Consider the following 14,890-nt stretch of genomic DNA (forward strand, 5'->3'; position numbering starts at 1 on the left):
CAGGTTTGCTCAGTCTAAGACTCCAGCTCCAACAGCCCACAGCTCTGGGCTTGCCCTGCTTCCACGGAGGGTTTTACTCGTGGGCGGGTGGTGAGCAAAGATTGAGTAGTCCTGAGGCCCACTGGGGGCAGGCCACCTTTAGCGGAGAAGGGAGTTAACTGCAGAAGCCCTTCCGGAACCTCTGGGAAGAACATTCCTGGAATCCCCAGTGGAGGCTCCTTTGTCTCAGCTTTCCACCTGTGAACCCAGGGGTAGCCAGGTCAGCCGGGTCCACCGCTGGATCAGGGCTTAGGTCACTTCCCGGAGGAACACAGATGGCAGGTGGAAGGATTCCGAAATCCCCAGGTCCAAGAAGAAGAGAGGAGAGAGCCTGCAGCGCCGGGATGCGCCTCCTGGCAGGGCGTGCTAGAACTCAGCGGTTAAGTTTCATCTTGGTTCTTGACCTGTCGGGATGAATTTACTCGCGGATGACACGAGCATCTTTTATTAATCAGTATCTCACCTCGGTAGGATGACTGGTGTTGGGGAAATGAGTCTGTAGCCATGGCAGAAAGCCCAGCTAACATCAACTCCTCTCCGGGTGTTTTGCACTCCCGGCTGTATTTTTAGTGCTCTGCCTTGGTCATTAATTCACCATGTGCTTCTGAGACCCACCCTCCTCCTGGCCCTGTTCCAGGGGCCGGAGACGTGGTGGTGAGCCAGGCTGGCGAGGTTCCTGCTCTGCTGGAGCTCACATCGCCGAAGGGGAAAGGTCAGTAAACAGATTAACAAAAAGGATCACTTTGAATAATGGAAGTGCCACGGAGAAAACCGAATGGGACGGTGCAGTCTGGAGTGAGGGAAGGGCTGGCAGCAAAGCTTGCAGAATTAAAAAAAAAAAAAAAAAGCAATGTAGAGCCCTTGTTCAAAAGTTGTGACAGATTTGAAGATGATCAGACAGAGCACAGAACTGAGTGCAGGGCCTTCTGAGCCCCAGGCGCCCTCCCTGGGCTGGTCTTACACCAGTGATGCTGGCCATGAGCAGGGAACTGCTTTGGGTGGGATGATCAGGGAAGGCTTCTTGGAGGAGGTGGCATTTGGATTGGATTCTGGTGAGACCTGGGATAGAGCATTCTGGCTATGGTCCTGATGGGATTCGCGCCCTGGCTTTTCAAAGACCCAACAAGAAGAGGCAGCCAGTGGTAAGTTGCCCAAAGTGAGGTTGAAGGTCAGATGAAGATGTTGTTGGTCCATAAATGGTGTAGGCTATTGGGGTCACTTCTCAGCTAATAATCTTCACAGATTCCTGATCACACAGGTGTTGGTTTTCATCTCTGTTAGTGAGAGACTACAGCCTTGAAGAAAAGACAGTGACTCCTTGGAAGAAAAGCTATGACAAACCTAGGCAGCATATTAAAAAGCAAAGACATCACTTTGCCAATAAAGGTCTATAGAGTCAAGGCTATGGTTTTTCTAGTAGTCATGTACAGAAGTGAGAGTTGGACCATAAAGAAGGCTGAGTGCCAAAGAATTGATACTTTTGAATTGTGGTGGTAGATAAGATTCTTGAGAGTCCCTTGGACAGCCGGGAGATTGACAAATCAGTCAATCCTAAAGGAAAGCAACCCTGAATATTCATTGGAAGAATTGATGCTGAAGCTGAAGCCCCAATATTTTGGCCAGCTGATCTGTAGAGCCGACTCATTGGAAAAGACCTGGATGCTGGGAAGGATTGAGGGAAGGAGGAAAAGGGGACAACAGAGGATGAGATGGTTGAATGGCGTCACCAACTCAATGGACACAAATTTGAGCAAACTCCAGGAGATAGTGAAGGACAGGGAAGCCTGGCATGCTGCAGTTCATGGGGTCACAAAGAGTCCGACACGACTTAGCAGCTACAACAACAATGAAAAGCTTTAAGAAAAAATATGCCCCTCCCCCCCCCAAAAAAGAAAAGATATGCCCTAGTTGGATTTTTTTGCTCCAAGAAGTTCACTCTGGGGTCAAGATAGGAAGAAAGGAGCTTATAGTTAAGTGGTTCTTCCAGTTACCCAGGAAAATTTGAACCAGGATAAAGCAAACATAACCAAGAATCTTTGTAGAGATCACCAATTGAATGTTTAGGTACTTAGGGCCAAATTTGCTATATTTATTCAAGATAATCTAAAATGTTCCTGAAAAACAAGAACTTTTTGGCCAACCCAATAGATTATATCTTGGGATATACATGGACTTTACATACTTGTAGTATTGGTTACACTGAGGTTAAATACTCACAGGTATAAGAAATACAATATTGTACAGTGGTGTTAATTTAATGTTGGAGAACAGTGGATTTACAATGTTGGGTTAGTTTTAGGTTTGCAGCAAAGTGATTCAGTTATATATACATATATCCATTCTTTTTCAGCTTTTTCCATATACATTATTACAGAATATTGAATAGAAGTCCCTATGCTATACAGTAGGTCCTTGATGATTATCTATTTTATATATAGTAGTGTATATGTGTTAACCCCAAACTCTTAATTTATCCCTTCCCCTTTGGTGCCCCAAGTTTGTTTACAAAGTCTGTAAGTCTGTTTCTGTTTTGTAAATAAGTTCATTGTTATCATCTTTTTAGATTCTGCATATATAAACTGATAAGTGATATCATAGTATTTGTCTTTGATTTATTTCACTTAGTATAATAATGTCTAGGTCCACCTATGTTGCTTCAAGTGGCATTATGTCAATATTTTTTATGGTTTAATAATATTCTATTATATATATATATACATGTACTGCATCTTATTTATCCATTCCTCTGTTGATGGACACAGGCTGCTTCCATGTTTTGGTTACTGTAAGTATCACTGCTATTTACTAGTGAATATCAGGGTGCATGTTTTCGAATAGTTGCAATAACTTCTTAACTGATGATTTAAAGCCCGTATTATTGATGAATTTCCTTACAGTGGTTTGTGTGTCAGTAAGAGATGAATTGTTAGACAGTATGTTGAAAAAGTAACATTGTAGTATTAGTCACTCAGTCATGTCCAACTCTTTGTGACTGCATGGACTGAGGCCTGCCAGACTCCTCTCTCCATGTAATTCTCCAGAAAAGAATACTGGAGTGGGTTGCCGTTCTCTTCTCCAGGGGATCTTCCCAACCCATGGATCAAACCTGGGTCTCCTGCAATGCAGCAAAGACAGATTCTTTGCTGTCTGAGATACCAGAGAACCCTAACATAGTAGGGGCGGATATAATCTAGAAAAAAAAGAGTCAGTAACAAGCTATTTTGTGTTGGGTTGGAAGTTGAAAGGAGGATTTAAACTCATGTAAAGTCCCAAGGCACCCATTAATAGCCTATTTCATGTCTTTGGTTCTTGCAAAGCAAAGCTATTATGCTACAGAGTCTCTTAAAATTAAGGCGCTATGGGTGAAAAAAATATCACATTTGATTTATACATTCTTTAGTTTTTCCATGAAGTCTAGTTCTTAAGCTTGGGGCTCCTCTGTTATTTTCTTGTTTGCATTGGTGTCTGGAGAGATATTTGCCTACGTTTTTACTTGTGAGAATGTTATTTCCGCCCCCCCAGGCCAGAAAACAAACTAAATGGTCAGATATTCTTGGTTTTCTACCTCCAAAAATTCTTGGTTAAGGTCTCTTGCTCTCCTTACTCACAATTTATTATATCAAAGGAAGACACTCTTGGAGAAGTGATCCCCAGGGGCGTCTTAACCACATCTGCTCAGATAGTCTGGGCTCAGAAGCTGAAAGGCCTGCTTCACGCAGAGACCACAGGGCTCTTTCTTTCCCTCCTACGTAGTCTCTTTTTAAAGCCCTTTCTCCTTTTCTCCTGGTTTTCCATTTCTCTGTTGAGAATTGGCCTTCTTAGTTCTTTTTCACCTCAGGCCACTCTGTCTCATTCCTCCCATTATGAGAAAGTCTCAAGTGTAGAAAAAGCCCCGAGTCCCATTTGTCAGCATCATTCGTTTATGCATCCCCGTAGAATAACTTTTCTCAGCAAACCCACTTCTTTTTCTGGAAACTGCCAGTTGCTCACTGATCATGGATATGTTTATTTCATTTGAGCTGAAGGAATCGTCATCCCAAAGCCCTCATCCAAGTGGAGGGTCATGCATTTTCAACTGATTCTTTAAGGGTTTTTTTGGGTCAAATTCCCAAATTTTTGTGTGTGCAGACCTGCCCTCCTACTATGACTAATTCAAAATGGCCAGAATAGGTTACGACTGAAGCAAAGTTGACATGAGTTGAAGCAGACAGACTAGATAATGGGGGAAACGTTTAAAAAATTCACGTTAATGAGCAGACATTACTGACTGTCCTGTTTGTGCTTTTGATGTCAAAGATGGAGCTTCAAATCTGAGTTCTTAGTTCAGCCCTTTAGGCTCCTGTAACAAACGCTACAGATTGCATAGTTCACAAGCAACAGACATTTATTCTCGTGGCTGTGGGACCCAGAGGTCAAAGAGCAGGATGAGTAAAAGAGCGTTAAAGTGTTACCTGCCCTGACCTTGATGGAGATATGAGGTTGCCTAACCTAAGAGTGATACTGTTCATTTGCTTTAATGGGTGTAGAGTGAAGGGCAGCATTTTGTAGGACATTGTTGGGTTAAGGATATTCAAGACCAAGTTTCTGTTTGATTAATGAACTAAATGTGTTGATGCACAAGACCGATTGCGGTAACTAACTTCAAGGAGACCAAGTGAGGAGATGACAGCATCCCTGAGATACTTAAAGGACCACCACATGGAAGATGGATTAGAATCCTTCTGAGAGTTCCAGAGGGTAGGACTGGTATCAGCAGGGAAAGTTGTAGAGAACTGACTTCGATTCATTCTAGGGAAGAAGGATGTTCTCACAATTAAAGCTGCCATGACTGAATGGGCTGCCTCATACAATAGTAATGAGACCATGACCTCCTTGAGGAAATTTAATTACCGGAAAGTGCTCAAGTGCTAAATTTTATTTTTAATCCCCTCTTGAGAAATTAAAAATAATCTTGAACTATGTTGCCCAATATACTATTATATGATAATATCTTTCTCACATTGTATGGCTGGATTTTTTTTAATCTTCTTTTTTATTTTTATTTTTTATTTTTTCCATTTATTTTTATTAGTTGGAGGCTAATTACTTTACAATATTGTAGTGGTTTTTGCCATACATTGACATGAATCAGCCATGGATTTACATTCAGAAGTGACTGCTGCAATAGATTAAAATCCCTGTAGTTAACACCGACTACACTGACAGGGGCCTATAGATATCGAGAAGTGTAAGCTGGAACAAGGAGCTATCTGAAAATGGTTGGATATTATATTATCTTTGTGTTACCTTTTTTTTTTCATAAAGGTAGCAGGAAGTTGGTTTTATTGATTGATGCATAATTATGTTGGATGTTCACCATAGAGAGACATCAACATTTAGATGAGTTTACATCAAAATGGAGTCAGCGATAAGTGCTTCTCTCTGTTGTCAAAAGTTGATATCAACATTGGAAATAACGCAGACTTTCTAACGTGTGTAACGTGTGTCTCAGCTTATTGCACTGAAATTGTTGACTTGTGTGTTACTATCACTAGGTTACAAGTTTCTTGAGGACAGTAGTTTTGTCTTGTCTTTTATATTCTCACACATTAGGTCATAGTAATCATTCAATGAAGTTTATCTGAAAATGAATAAATGGCTTGCCAGAATATTCAAGCAGAATCTAAACAAGTGAATTAGTGAGTGAATGAGCAACTGAATGAATGTAACTGGGATTTTGCAAATTGATTTATATATCAGGCCACAGTTTGACTGCAGACTAAAGGGCATTTTCACTTCAAAGATGATATAATTTTGTCCTCCGAATTCATTCTATACACCCATGTGGAGAGAATTTCAAATAAAAGACATAGAGACGTCTATGGAACAGTTGAAAGAATGAAGAACGAGAGGAAAGAGCCGTGGAAAGGGTTTGTGGAAGCTGTGAATGGTGAGCTATGCCAGACAAACGTAGAATTTGAGTTGGTGAAGAAATTTGGGGGACAAGTAACATAAGCGGATTGTGTGGAATTAGAAAGGTGCAGGACATATTTCTGTAAGGCCCTCTGACTTCTAGAGCAAGACTCAGGGTGAGTCAGGTCTGGGGACTTGTTTGCGTCTGGGGAGGAGATCACCCTTTAGAGGGTTTTCCCGATAGGCGATCAGTCTCCTTCCTTCAGCAGCTGTCTGCACTCAGCACTCTGCTTCTACCCCGTGGACCTCAGAAGAGACTGAGGTCACAGGACACGCCCCTCTCCCCTCCTCGCCCTCGTTTGCAGTCTAAGGAAGAATCCACACCCTTGCCTCCTCTATTTCCTTGTAGGACACGGCCCCCTTCACCGTGCACACCTACCCCTCTGCAGGCTACGCTGAAGTTGTAACGCTGAGTCACGTGATTGAAGACTTCTCGGTGATCCCACCTTCTTTTCTACACTCTCTTCCATCCCCTCCCCATCTCCCCTCTCCAACAGGACGGGGCGCTGAGCATGGCTGCAGAGATCCCATCGTCTGGTCCTCACCTGACCAGCTCGGGGTTCCATTGCCCGTGGTACTGCTTATTTTATGCTGCTTTGCTCTAAAGCTGTTCATTCCCAGCAGCCGTATCAAGTCTTCAGTGCATTCTTTAAACCACCTACCTTAAAAAAAAAAAAAAACAAAAAACAAAAAACACCTACCTTGAAGAGGCTAACTCCCCTTCTGCCTCAGCATCTGATTAGTGATTCTGACCAGGGCCACTCAGATCATTTGTGGAGACTCCCATTTAAGACTCAGGAAAATGTATCAGGGCAGGTCCTAAAATGCAATGCTTTTTGCTTCACTCTGTAGTCTTGAAGTGTTTGATGCTTTTTTATATGCTATCTGATGACATTCTAAGTGAAAAAATATTTTAAAGCATTAACATGAATTTTACCATTCATCTTTATAGTGTGCAATCACAGTGTTACACAGAGAGCATTTAACTTTCCTGTGGGGCCACAGAAACCACACACTCATATTTCAGGGCTGGTCCCTGCATGAGTTCTTACCACAACAGGGAAAGTCTGCATTCACTCGCCTGATTTTATTTCACCTCTTGGTACATGCATCCTCCTGCACTCTCTTCTTTGGCTTGGGAAGGTGATTGGGTTAGGGTACCACCTTGAGGAAGATGGTGTGGCACCTTCCCCAGGGCACAGGTGGATATCAGTTCAGTTCAGTCGTTCAGTCGTGTCCGACTCTTTGCAACCCCATGGACTGCAGCACATGAGGCCTCCCTGTCCATCACCAACTCCTGGAGCTTTCTCAAACTCATGTCCATCAAGTCGGTGATGCCACCCAACCATCTCATCCTCTGTTGTCCCTTTCTCCTCCTGCCTTCAATCTTTCCCAGCATCAGGGTCTTTTCCAGTGAGTCAGTTCTTCACATCAGGTGGCCAAAGTTTGGAGTTTCAGCTTTAGCATCAGTCCTTTCAATGAATATTCAGGACTGATTTCCTTTAGGATGGGCTGGTTGGATTTCCTTGCAGTCCAAGTGACTCTCCAGAGTCTTCTCCAACACCACAGTTCAAAAGCATCAATTCTTCAGCGCTCAGCTTTCTTTATAGTCCAACTCTTACATCCGTACATGACTACTGGAAAAACCATAGCTATGACTAGATGACCCTCTGTTGACAAAGTAATGTCTCTGCTTTTTAATACGCTGTCTCGCATGCAAAGAACTCCTGTGACAAAAAAGCGCCAATGGAACCAAGCCAAAACCTGTAGACTGTGACTTGCCATTCAAACAGGCACATAGCACCACATGTGTGGAGGAACTGCTTTGGCTTGTCTTCCATTTGCTCTAAGTATGAGTCCCCCGTTGGGCTCTGCAGGTGGCACTACTGGTAAAGAGCCTGCATGCCAATGAAGGAGATGTAAGAGATGGGTTTGATCCCTGAGTCTGGAAGATCCTCTGGAGGAGGGCACAGCAACCCACTCCAGTATTCTTGCTTGGGCAATCAGAGGAGTCAGGTGGGCTACAGTCCTTGGGGTCGCAAAGAGCTGGACAAGACTGAAGTGACTTAGCAGGCACGCACAGATGAGTGCCCCATCAGCTACTGCTCACACAGACCACATGGGTCATCAGAAGACATTTCTCTCTGTTGCCTGAGAACAAGAGCATCCCGCCTCTCCCTGCTGTTCTCAGGGCCCCAGCATCTCAGGAAACATATGTTCCCTTGACAGGAAGATTTCTTGACCCTCTTGAAAAGGTGGAAGGAAAATGTTTTGCACTAGAGTTGAGTGGGAGTAGACAGCTGGAAAATCCATATCTCTATCTGTAAAAAATAAAATCACTCAAATTTCTTATTTCAAAACTCCCTTGTGTCCTAACAGTGTGTTACAGGATCAACTTTTAGATTTATTCTACACAGCTTCAGTGTTAAGTCTGATTGGTTCTCCATTTTACTCTGCTGGGCTATTCCCATTCAAGTTAAGAGTTGCTTTGTTTTAAAATACTTGATCCATTGTACAAGAACAGAAAAGGATATGTTTTTTCTAACATTCTTTTGCATAAGTTTGTTATTTTTTGCAATCTTGAGCATTGAGATTCCTAACTTTCTTCTTGTTCATGTTTAGATTTTAATCAGTACCCTATGGATTTCAAACTGACAGTAAATATTTAGATACATATGGGCTTTTTTTTTTTTAAGCTGAGTATTTGTTTAGTTCAACCAGCTTACAATTCTTAATTATTAGGATAAATCTCCTGACCCAATACAAAGGTTTATATTAGCAACAAACAAACCAAAAATTCCTTCCTTTCTAGAGTTATTGACAAACTTTCTCCTAGAAAAATTTCACTGTGTCTGCCTTCTGCATTTTCTTTTAAAATCTAAAATAATGCAAATACAAAACATTATCAAAGGAAGATGAGATATTAAAATAATGTAATGAAACTAAAACACTAAAGGAGCAGATTTCACATAGTTTCCTTTAAGATGACCACACACAGCTAATTTTAAGAGAACTATTTTATTTCTAAATTGGATGGTTTACATTCATTGTTGTTTAACTCGCCAAGTCATGTCTGACTCTTTGCTACCCCATGGACTGTAGCCTGCCAGGCTCCTCTGTTAATGGGATTTCTCAGGCAAGAATATTGGAGGGGGTTGTCATTTCCTTCCCCAGGATGGTTTACATAGTTTACTGTTCAACTTTAATTTTCACAGAACCAAAGGCCAAAGATCATTTTGTTGTCATACATTTATCACCTCCTTGAGAACATTTGTAACCCTTCACTTCATGAATACAGGGATTCCCTAAAGTAGAAAGTGAGGTGTGGACCAGGTCATTGAAGGAGGGCTTCTCTCATCCATCACTAACAGATCTGAGACCTTGGGCAAAGCTTTTGATTACCTTGGGTTCCCTAATCTGCTGAAGCAGTGGGCTTTGATCTTTAGGGTCTCTTCCCAAAAGAGGTGACTCTAAGACTAATGATATTTTAACACTTTGATATGATAGGACATATTAGCACCTATTTATAAAATGGCTGGGCAGAATGATCTCATACCTGGTCTTCACATGTTGTCTCCCCAAGATACAGCCACTTAGTTGGTCTGTGAAGACTGGCTTTGAGTCACCACTGAAGACACACGGATTTCTAAGTTCTGTTTGGAGCTTTAGACACAGCCCACCTGCTCATACTGTAGGGAGGTCAGACCTGGCCTCGAGGGTGTGTGACGCGTGCAGTAGCCCAGACCCCACTGCTCCTGCCCCCATAGATGTTCAGAAGAGTGTCGCTGTGGCTGGCTGAAAGTCTTAACAGTTTTGTCTTTGAGCTTGTGTTTTGTGTATGAACAGAGGAAGTGCATGCCTACTTCCTGACCTACGTGTGCGTCCTTCCTGACCCACTCCTCCATTTGCATATGGCATTTGTATCTTGGTGTAAGAATTACCGTGGCCTCACTACGGGTGGGCATTCAGAAAGGACCCGGGTAAGTACCAGGTCCGCCTGTGAAGTCTGTGAATGTGTGAAAAGCGCTGACAGCTCCTAGAAACCACGCTTTTCTTTTGAGCCAGAACTTGTTTTGAAAACAAAAGGAAGGCAATAGTGAGGATTTCCCTCGAGGGTCCAGTGGTTAAGACTCCGCGCTTCCAACTTAGGGAGTGTGGGTTCAACCCCTGGTCATGGAACTAATCCCACATGACACTCACTGTGGCCGGAAAAGTTTAAAAAAATGAATAATAAAACAAGTGTACAGTCTGACAAGTTTAAAAAAAAAAAAAAGAAGGTGGCAATGACATTTTATGAAAAAGAGCAGCCAAGGAAATCTGACATATCCCTTCCTACTAGCATTGGTTTCCTGTGTTAACCAACCACTAAAACTGCAAATAATGACATAAGAGAAAAAGAAAAGGGAATCCATAATTCTTTTCTCTTTCCTCTGCACTCACTGAATTCAGAGAGTGTGGTAGAAAGGGCATATAGCAAAAAGTGAATTAAACACAGTTGAGTTCATTTCATGAAGCATTCGCTCTGTTCTGATAAGAGCAAAGTACATTCTGTATGTCGGTACTTGCTATGAAACGCATAGAGTGTGAAATTTTGATAATTCTTACTAAACATGTTTTTACTTGCAATTAAAACAGACATTGTGTGATGTAAAGATAAATGGTAAAGTCTGTGTTAGTAATTTTATGTTTGATGTCATTAAAAACAAGCAACACGAACATCACGGCTATTCCAGAGAGGTCACTGGGGAAAGGACAAAAGTTTGTTTTAGGAATTTTCACAGATTTTTTTCCCAGCCTTTTGAACTATGGATTCCTCATTTCCACTTTGTACTGAGTCTACCAATTATGTAACCCCTCCTAGAGAAATACTGACTGTTCCCTACGAAACAAATGTATGACTCACAAAGGTGACCACATCTTCCATCCACACTCACTCTCTTTGTCACCTGGCTGGCAGACATGTGGTCCATAAGCTATCTGGTCCGTGCCGTAGGTCCCTGATCTGGGTCCTGTCCAGAACCATTTGGCATGGGCCCAATAAGCTCATGGGCATTAGGATAGGGCTCAGTTACTGCAAGGCTGCAACTTTGGTCTAAAACACCTGGAGAGAGTACAGATACTAGACAGAGGGAGGAAAGCCCACATCCATGTTAGGAGGACCCTAACATGGTCCTAAGGTAGAGCAGAACGCCTGGAGTTAAGACCCAGTCTGCTTCTAGCTGGCTTGATTCTTGGGACCTTGGCCATCCCTAAATTGGGATTAGATTATGAAGATCACAGTCAATTCTAAAATAGCCAATTTTAGATTTCTCTGAGTGGCTGACACATGAAAAAAGTACCTCTTCACCCCCAAGCCATCCCAAACAAACAGACAATCTGGGTAACTGTATGTATATATCATGCAAATGGTGCTGTCACCAAAGTTCCCTTATGTACCCCTAGAACCAGATTGCTCCCAAGATCCTCCCATGTAGAATGTCTCCTTTCTCTTGGGAGAACTATCAACAATCTCAGATATGCAGATGATACTACCCTAATGGCAGAAATTGAAGAGGAACTAAAGAGCCTCTTGATGAGGGTGAAAGAGAAGAGTGAAAAAGCTAGTTTAAAATTCAGCATTCAAAATATTAAGATCATGGCATCTGGTCCCATCACTTCATGGCAAATAGATGGGGGAGAAACCAAAAACAGTGGCAGATTTTATTTTCTTGGGCTCCAAAATCACTTTGGACAGTTACTACAGCCATGAAATTAAAAGACACTTTCTCCTTGCAAGAGAAGCTAGACTATCTAGACAAGCCTAGAGAAGTCTAGATACACCTAGACTGTTTATTAAAAAGCAGTGACATCACTTTGATGACTAAGGTCCGTATAGTCAAAGCTATGATTTTTCCAATAGTCATGTCTGGATGTGAGAGTTGAACCATAAAGGAGGCAGAATACTGAAGAATTTGATGCTTTCAAATTGTGGTGCTGGAGAAGACTTTTGCCTTCAAAACTCTTGAAGTCCCTTGGACTGCAAGGATATCAAACCAGTCAATCCTAAAGGAAATGAACCCTGATATTCATTGGAAGGATTGATGCTGAAGCTGAAGCTCCAATACTTTGGCCACCTGATGTGAAGAGCCAACTCACTGAAAAAGACCTTGATGTAGGAAAGATTGAGGGGGCAGGAGGACAAGGCAGTGACTGAGGATAAGACAGTTGGATGGCATCACCAACTCAAAGGACATGAGTTTGAGCAAACTCCTAGAGATAGTGAAGGAGAGGAAAGTCTGGCGTGCTGCAGTCCATGGGGTCGCAGAGAGTTGGACGTGACAGAGAGTGGGCAATAAACAAAGGGTTCATCACTGCCTTTCTGAAATGTGGGGAGGGGGACAGAGATTATACCCAATTATTTTGTTTTACTCATTGCATATATAAATAATTGTTGTCCAGACGTCTTTAACACACACATACACACACACACACACACACACACACACACACACATTTCATGCTTCAGACATAGATAATGCTTCCTGTCATGACAGACACATACCAAACGCAACTCTTCTGTCTTCTTTCAAGAGGTTTAATCTTTAGGGAGGGGGATGGATTTCTCTACAACCCTCCAATGTTGAGAGATGCAGGAATCCTAATAGCACCTAAGTGGAAAATCTCTCACAGCCAGAATGGCCCTGAACTGCACTCTTAGCCTTGACCCTGGGAGGCTCCTGACAATTGCCTTTGAACTGTTTTCATTCTCAATCCCCAGAGTGCACTTGCTGCCTTCAAAACAGAGATCAATATTTTTGCTTCACACAAGTTTCCATTTGGTGGTTTTTAGCACACCCATAAATTAATAGATAAACTTGTTAAAAACTCAAGAAAAAAATAATTAGTTTGTTGATGTAAATTGTTCCTCAGCTGGAAGTCCAGACAAAAGAATCACACAGTTTTAATTGTTGACAGTTGCATTTTCTTAAATCAATTATTTCCACGAGCTTTCTACAAAAGCAGCTTACTGTGACTACTGGTTTGTTAGAGCACCAGTTAATTGTTTTCTATCTTATTACTGATCATACTGGCTTTTCTCTCTTCTAAAATACTGTACAATCTTCTGAAATAGGAACATTAACTGACCTCCAATTGAAAAGAAACCTTCCTCTGCCTTCCATCTCCTTAATTGAAAAGTGCATTTTGAATGCAATAAAATAAATGAGACAAACACTGCCTCCTATTCATTTAGCTGAACATAAAATGGATAACACCCGATGGGAGGTCATTCTTGTATCTGCCATTCTCATGGGAAGTGCTGAGAAAACAAACAGGATAAAACTCTGATATGAAAATCAACAAAAGAGGGTGCAGCCGTTTAGCTATTGGTTATAAAATACCCTGAGGTGGTTTGATCGATTCTACCTGGAGATTCATCGGGGCAAGCCAAGAGGGGGAAAAGGATGAGTCCTCATCTATCCCCAGTGGTGTCTGGTTTTGGAAATACCGATGCTGTCTGGTGTTGAAATAACTTAAGGATTCAATCATAGTTTTCATAAATCAAGTAAATAATTTCCTGCATTTTAGGTCTTTCAGCATCATAACCAATCTTTCCCAGTAACAATCTATGAACTAAAGTATCCTTGTGTTATCATTCCTTATTATGACCGTCCATCGGGGAAGCCTGGCGTGCTGCAGTCCATGGGGTCGCAAAGAGCCGGACATGACTGAACGGCTGAACTGAACTGAACTGAACTGATGCCTCAGATCCACGAAGGGAACCATATCCTGATTAATTTATTCCTGGAAAACTGCTCCCCATGAACTCTATCTCATTGACAATTAAACATTTCCAATATTGATTTCAAACGCTCTTCCTTCGATGTCCCTAGCGGCTCCTCCTATCAATTTTGAGCTCCGTCTAGCTTCACTTGATCTAATCCAGGCATGTTTAGTTTTGTTTATCCTCCTTAGGTTTCCAGGATGTCCCAAGATAAGTGTTGCTTTTAGGTGATGCAGTTTTCTTCCTTCCTTCCTTCCTTCCTTCTTTTGTTCTCTCTCTTCATCTTTGGAATGAGTTTAGAGTTAGTATTTCTTTGGACAAGTAGGGGCTTCTTCTGAGAGAGTCAAGACCCCCTGCTTGTGTGGTTTTCTTGTTCTTGTTCAGTCACTAAGTCACGTTCTGTTCCTTGTGAATACATGGACTGCAGCTAGCCAGACTCCTCCATCTTCCACTATCTCCTGAAATACGATCTTTTTGCCTTTTCATACACTCATGAAGTTTTTGCAGCAGGGATACTGGAGTGGATCGTCCTTCCCTCCTCCAGTGGACCACGTTTTGTCAGAACTCTTCACTAGGTCCCGTCCATCTTGGGTGACCCTGCCTGATATGGCTCATGGCTTTGTTGAGTTTGCAAGTATGTGTGGTTAATGTAGATATTTTTATTCATGCCACCTGAAGGGGACTCGGATGATAGAGAAGCAAGAAAACAGAGTTTTCTTTTTCTTGAGCAGAAATTGCACACAGGGATCTGATTGTTTCACTTTGTTCCACAGAACAAATTATAAATTCCCCAGGTAAAAGATGAGAGGAGGCAATCATGTCAATATCCTGAAATTCACCAGCACATGTCTTCTACTCTCCATCTGAACATTGTGCCTTTTGTCCTGACTGCTGTTACCTTTTCTTTTCTGATACTCAGCCTGTCTCCCCTGATGGACAGTCATAATAAGGAGAGATAACACAGGGATACTTTGGCTCATAAATTGTTATTGGGAAAGGTTGGTTATGATGCAGAAAGATCTAAAATGCAGGAAATTATTTACTTGATTTATGAAAACTTTGATCACTATTATTGAATCATTTAGCAGAATAACTATCCAGTGTCTCTGAATATAAGTAAATAAATGCCCACATTCC

The sequence above is a fragment of the Cervus elaphus genome, chromosome 26, assembly GCF_910594005.1.
Source record: "Cervus elaphus chromosome 26, mCerEla1.1, whole genome shotgun sequence".
NCBI classification, from domain to species: Eukaryota; Metazoa; Chordata; class Mammalia; order Artiodactyla; family Cervidae; genus Cervus; species Cervus elaphus.